The following is a 7429-nucleotide window of genomic DNA, read 5'->3' on the forward strand; positions in this document are numbered from 1 at the left end:
TATGTGTATCCCATCTTGTACCTCCTCACACCAAGACGAGCTCAAAAGACCCCCTGGAAAGCAATGGGTTTCTGTGGTGCTTGTTCAATCTTCCACACCACCAGGGTGTTAGCAGGGCTCAGCCCGCCATGGGCTCCTGCTCAACGGGAAATGCAATTCCCAGGGGTCACTGCTTCTCAACACAGGAGGAAGCACCTGTAGTCTCTTCAAGCCTCACTAAACAAGCCCCTCATTCTTTTAATATTGCTTTTCTGTTTATTCCATTTTGAAACACAATAGCCTCCCCCTTACTACCAGCCACCACCAAAACAGCCAGCCTTGATCATACTTAAATATGGGGAACATTGATTCTGATGGTTGGTAAGCCAGAGAAAGACACCAACTCCCTCAGTGCTTTTCAGCTGGATCTGTTTACTCAGAGAGGGTATGAGGACTGCCCACCCACCTGATTAACTTGAAACTTCTCAAAGGAAATGTAATATGTCCACCACCTGGTAGCATATGGAGTGTTAGGCCACAAGACTCCTTCCCAGATGAAAACCTTCTGCCACTGTGTATCCGAAGTCTACATGTACAGGCCTCGGTGACACAATCGGTTTGGGGTCAAGACCACTTAGGGCAGGTCTAGCGTCTTGCTGCTCTCCCCTCCACACTGCCTCAGCGTGATCTTCTAAAACCTAGATCTGCTCATGCCATTCCCTACTTTCTCCCCTTCAGCCACAAAGCTGGAGGCATATAAGTCCTTCACAGTCTAGCCCTTGCCTACCTTCCCAGACTCATCTCCCACTCATCCTCAATGTCTAAGCACCCCTCGACATGCATGCACTTCCCTGCCTTTGATCTTGCTGTCTTCTCTTGCTGGATTCCTCTTTCCCACCTCCTCACCTGAACACCATCTCTTCAATTTTTCAAGATCCAGCTCAAATGGCACCCTTTTGGTGAGAAAATTTCTTACTCTCCAAACCTGCTAGCTCAGAGAAAATTAGTCCATCTTTTCTCAACTCCCAGAGCATTTGTTCATTATTTTTAGGTAAGCTGTTACGTGACTGTATAGGTTCCTCAAGGCGGTTTCAGCTTTGCTTCCCCGATGCCTCACACAGGACTAATTGGCCTTCAATAAAAGCTCATTTAATGAAGTAATGAATCTTTCTCTCTAATGGGTTGTTGGTTTGAGGACAGGTCCAGAAGAGAAATGTCATCCACATAAATGATTCACTCAAAAGACTGAGAAGGCTGTCTACGAGCTGAATTATGAGACCTCACCCCAAGGCCTCTGAACCTTGGGATGTGGAAGGCCCAGTGCTGTAGGTGGCTGGCAGCACCATGGCCTTGCAGGTAGCAGTGTCACACACAAGATCTTAGGCCACACTGAGAAGTTTCCACTGGAAACTGTGGCACATCCACTAGGCCTGGCTCAGTCACAGGAGACGTGGGTTCCTAGCAAGGCTTTGCCACTTACTGGCTACATCCCTTTAAACAAGTCACGTGACCCATCTGAGTCTCAGTTTCCTTGTTTATAAAATGAAGAAGCAGTTCTCTGAATGTCTGACAGGGTTCTGAGGAGTCTATGTAACCTCCCTAATCCTCTCTCACATTGCTCTGTATCATAGTCATCTGTCTTATTCTCTCCAAGTTCCATGAAATTAAGAACTTTTTCTGATCCATCTTTGCTTCTCCCCACAGACCTAGCACAATGATTTCCACAAAATTATAATAATAACTACTTACTCTGCAACAATCCCCATGTTAAGCTTTTCTAGAGATTATTCCATTTAGTCACCACAACAACTCTGAGGTAACTTCTGTCTGTATTTTCCAGACAAACAAAAGCACTTTTCGGAAGTTTAACTTGCCCAATGTCACAGGGCTATGAGGGGATAGGCTGGGTTTCAGACTTAAGGTCTTCTGACCAGAGACTGAGCTCTAAATAATTACACTAATAGACATTAACTTCGTTGAAATCAGTGAAAGCCAAGTCGCAGCCATATTTATTAGTAGTGCTATACGATCATTGTTATTAGAACTTGGAGCAGATCAACAGAAACTTCCCCACCTAAATATCACCTCTTCATTGTTCGAGATCCAGCTCAAATGGCACCTCTTTGGTAAAAAAATTTCTGACGCACCAAACATCCTAGCCCAGAGAAAATTAGTCCCTCTTTTCTTAGCTCTCATGTTATCCCTGGGATAAATCCCTGTCCTCTGGAAAGAGAAGAGGAAGAAGAGAAACCCAGAGGTGTTCTGACAAATCAGTTCTTTTACAGTGGCAGAGAAAAACAATTTCTGTAGACAAGCCCCCCGTCATGGCCAGGTATAAACCCTGCCACCTCCTATAGCCTCAAAATTCAGAAAGCCAGTGCTTCCAACAAAGCCCCTGGATATCTTTGACCACAAACAGGCAGGTATTTTGGAATCATGACTCAATCAAAATGGCAAAGATTTTGCTGGGCAGACATTTTTCTGTGACTTAGAAGTCAAACTACATGCAGAGTTCAAAAGAGACATGGTGGTCATATTTATGCAATACGTCAAGACGTGCAGGAAAAGAAAAAAATCTGTCTGTACCACCCAGATGTCTCCAAATATAGGTATGCTCCTATTTTAAAAAATCTGATAAACCAAAATCAAAACTCCTAAAATAATTCATTAAAGAGCACTGATTCATATTGCAAAAGGACTCAGCTTTGCCCAAAAGATTCACTGTCGACCTCACTGCTTCCTTCATTTAACAAATATTTATTGAGTGCTCATTCTGTTTCATTGCCTCTGCCAGGCTTTATTTTTTCTTTTCATTATGACTTTAATCATTCCCTTCAGTCCATGGCATTTTATCATCATTGGTTCATGAAAGACCCCTCATTTATTTATTTATTCTTTTATTCATTCCTTCATTCAGTTATTCATTTATTCACTTTTCTTCTCATTTTACATACCTATTCTTTCTCCTATCCCCCCTCACCCCCATCACACATCCACCATCCCAATCAAGGCAACTATTTGCATCTGGTTGATGTTGGCTCTTTTGTTTTGTTTGGGTTTTTTTGTCTTTTTTTGCTCTTTTTATAAAATATGTATTATTCTGCATGCCTGTAAAACCCGTTGTCAAGTTGATTCTGACTCATCGTGACCCTACAGGACAGAGTAGAACTACCCCATAGGGTTTCCAAGGAGCAGCTGGTGGATTCGAACTGCCAACCTTTTGATTAGCAGCCTGAGCTCTTAACCACTGCACTGTCAGGGCATGCATGCACTTTTAAGTCATGTAATTGGTATTGTGTTATACAGCTTGTACTATTTATTATTTCTTTTTAAATTTAACACTATGCTTTAAAATCCATCCACATTGCTATGTATACATTCAATCTGTTATTTCTAATGGCTGCAAAGTATTCCATGGTGTGCAAACACTACATTTTACTTAACTAGATTGTCTCCAATTTACCCCCTTTACACAAAACAGCAATGAACATTCTGATATGCATCCTTTTCCGGAGGCATGTGAAAATGTCCTTGGGATTATATACCCAAGCATAGAGTTACTAGGTCAAAGAATATGATTAATAATAAATTTAATAATATTAAGGGTGAGCTATATTTATTAGTAGTACTACAGGATAATTGTTATTAGAACCTGGAGCAGATCAACAGAAGCTTATTACTTAAAATTTAAATAATAATGTTTATTTCAGCTAAACACTGTCAAATTGCTCTCCAGAATTCCCACCATCAGTTCATGAGGCTTCACATATGTACACTTCTCCACTGAACTTGGCATTATCCACCTTTCTAACTTTTTCCAATCTTATAGATGGAAAGTAATAGTTTGTTGTGGTTTTATTTGACATCACTAATACTAATAAATTTAAGCATCTCTTCATCTGCTTGTTAACTTTCTGAGTTTCCTCTTCTATAAAAGGCCTATTCATATCCTTTGCTAATTTCTTTATCAGAGTTGCTCTTTTTTTCTTGTTTATTAGCAGTAGCTCTTTGCATATTCTAGACGTACAGTTCTAGATACTGTCATTTTCACTCATTGCAAATGTCTTCTCCTAATCTATCATCTGTTGAGTTTATTAATGAAGTCTTTTTTTTTTTAATAGAAATACTTAATTATGATGCTTGTGTTCGGGGGATTTTGTTTAAAAATTCTTTCTCCATCCCAAGATAATAAAAATGGTTTCCTGTGTTTTATTCTATTAATTTTAGAGTTTTACCTTTCACATTTAGACTCGACCTGTAGTTTCTTATTGATGGAGTTTGGGGATCCAGTTTTATTTTTCTTCATATAGTGGGCTAATTTTCCCCATACCATCCCCTCAACAAGCCTTCTTTTCCCCACTGATTCATGAGGTTGCCTTTATCTATGTTACATTCACATGTATACATGAACCTGCCTTTGAACACTATTTTACTTCATTGGTCTCATTGTATGTTCTTGTACTAACACCTTACAGTTTTCATTATTATTTGTTGTAAATCTTTAAATTTTACAATAAGTTTATCAATTTCCTAAAAAAAAATCCAACTGGAATTTTTGTTGGGATTTCTTTGAATTTATAGATTGCTTCTGGGAGAATTGATATCTTTATAACATTAATTTGGCCCAGCTAAGTATGGAATAAGTCCCTGGGTGGTGTAAACAGTCAACACACCCAGCCACTAACCGAAAGGTCGGAGGTTCAAATTCACCAAGAGGCACCTCAGAAGAAAGGCCTGGTGATCTACTTCTGAAAAATCAGCCATTGAAAACCTGATGGAGTTCTATTCTGACACACATGGGGTCACCACAAGTTGGAAACAACTCAGTGGCAACTGGTATGGTACTGGTAAGCACGGAATAGCTCTCCAGCTATTCAGATCACATTCTATGTTCTTTATTATTAGAGTTTTAAATTTTCTTTGTGGAAGAGTAGTATATTTTTGGATAAGCTTATTTTTAGTTACTTCATAGTTTCCATTGCCATTGTGAATGATATCTAACTTTTTTCTTATATGTTCTAGTTGGTTGTTGATGCTATAGAACAATTCTAGTAATACTTGTGAATTTATCTTATTTCTAGCAACTTTGTTGAACTCTCTTATTAGTTCTGATAAGCATGTTGATTATGATGGTCTTTCTAGGTAGATGATCATCTCTTCTGAAGATAATGGTAGTTTTATCTTTTCCCTCCCAGTCTTCACATCTCTCTTTCTTTTTTCTTTTTTCTTTATAATGTTGGCCTATACAATACTAAACAGCAATGATAATAATGGCTATTCTTGTCTTGTCCTTGTCTTCACGATATGATGAAGAAAAATTCCTAGAATTTAAAAAAAAAATGATGAAAGATCTCAGATTAATATGGCTCATGGATAGTCAAACAAGAGAGAAAAGAAAAAACTAACATCTGGACACATTACAGTGAAATTTAAAAACAATTAAGACAAAGAAAAAGAAAAAATTCCAGAAATTTTCTGAGAGCAAGAGTATATTAACAACTAAAGAACCAGAATCATATTGACATTACACTTTTCTCCATGGAATACTGGATGCAAGAAGACAATGAAGAAATGTTTTTAAAGTATTGAAGGAAAAGAATGTTGAACTTATAGTTTTAAATCCAGCCAAACTCATTACAATATTGTAGCATAAAAAAAATACCCTCAGACATTCAAGCCTCACATTAAAATTGCCCTTGGAGGAAGCATCCAAATAAGAAAAGCAACCTAGAAGGATGCTACGAGAAATATGGGGAAAAAAGGTGATCAAATACCTGAGTCACCTTTATTATGGGAATTTTCTTAAAGCTGCAAGAAAAAGACAAAATATATCCATAGCAATCCAGAAGGAGAGGGACGACCTGGGTGATTTTAAAGGGGCCCATGAATCTTGTGTGCATATATATTTTTTCCTTGCCTCCCAAGATTAAGAACTACTGTCTATTCTAGAGAAATACTACGCTATCATATTTTTAAATACATGAGAGATAAATTGCCCAAGTCCAACTACAACAATAATGGGCCCCCAGGTGAAATGGGTAATCCACAGGCAAAATATCCAACTCCATTGCTGCCTACAGGCAGTGTTCCATGTTTCCTGTACAAACTGAGTCAGCTATGCCCATTTCTCATTTCTCCTGCAAATGAATATTTCATTGTTCCATATAATTTGCCTCTGGGAGAGGGAGCAGGGAATAGTGAAGTGAGTATTTAATATAGAGTCAGAGAACCTGATTTGGCATCTTGCTAAACTGCTAGCAGTATGGCCTTGGGTAAATTGCTTAATCTCTCCCAGCTTTAGTTTCCTTATCTTTCAAACTGAAATAAATACTAATTGTTGCACTGATAAAATGTAATAGCCTAGCACATGGTGTTCTACATACACTAATTTCAGACCATGAGATGACATAACTGAATTACCTTTCATGCCTTTGTTCTCAAAAATCACACACATCAGGAAATCCTTCAAACTTTGTCAATTTCTGCTTCTCAAAGAGAAAAGCGGGTCCTACTTCCCAGGGGCCCTGGTGGTGCAGTGGTTAAGTGCTCAGCTGCTAATTGAAAGGGTCGGGGTTTGAACCTACCAGTATCTCTGTGGGAGAAAGATGTGGCAGTCTGCTTCTGTAAAGATTACAGCCTTGGAAATCCTGTGGGGCAGTTCTACTCTGTCCTATAGTGTCAACTATTGAGTAGGACTCAACAGCAACATGGTTTTTTTTTTGGACTTCCCATTCCAAAGAAGTGGCAGGATTCAGACCATATCCAACTGCCCCGGATTCCCAGCTACTATCTGCAAATAAGGTTGACAGCTATATGGCAGGTCTTTATCTAGAAATGGCATCAATGGTTGGGATTCCCAGCTTTATTAAGTCCTAAATAGATATTAGGACTAGACTAGGAACGATTAAAAAGAAGTCAATCACAGGCCCATAAAACAAAACAAGACTAAATGGGCACACCAGCCCAGGGGCAAGGATGAGAAGGCAGGAGGGGACAGGAAAGCTGGTAGTAGGGAACCCAAGGTCGAGAAGGGGAGAGTGCTGTTGACATGTCGTGGGGTTGGCAACCAATGTCACAAAACAATACGCGTACTAATTGTTTAATGAGAAGCTAGTTTGTTCTGTAAACCTTCATCTAAAGTACAATTTTAAAAAAAAAAGGAAAAGAAGTTAAACATTCTGCTCAAATACAGATTGCACAGACTCAGAACTTAAAGGGCTCCAATGTTCAAAAACCAGAACTTCATTGTATGTGACAGCCTGGCCTCCATGGCAAGCTGGAGGATGCCCAACCCTCTTTATGAGTATTCTTGAATGCCCTTTGGCACTAGACAGATGGCCTCTAGTCACCAGGACAGCCTTCTTTCAGCACAGGCAGCCGGGAGGTGTCCACAATCTCATTTTGCAGTTGGAAAAACCAAGGATCCGGTAGCTTTAATTATTATCTATGG

The sequence above is a fragment of the Trichechus manatus genome, unplaced genomic scaffold (assembly GCF_000243295.1).
Source record: "Trichechus manatus latirostris isolate Lorelei unplaced genomic scaffold, TriManLat1.0 scaffold00094, whole genome shotgun sequence".
Taxonomy (NCBI): domain Eukaryota; kingdom Metazoa; phylum Chordata; class Mammalia; order Sirenia; family Trichechidae; genus Trichechus; species Trichechus manatus.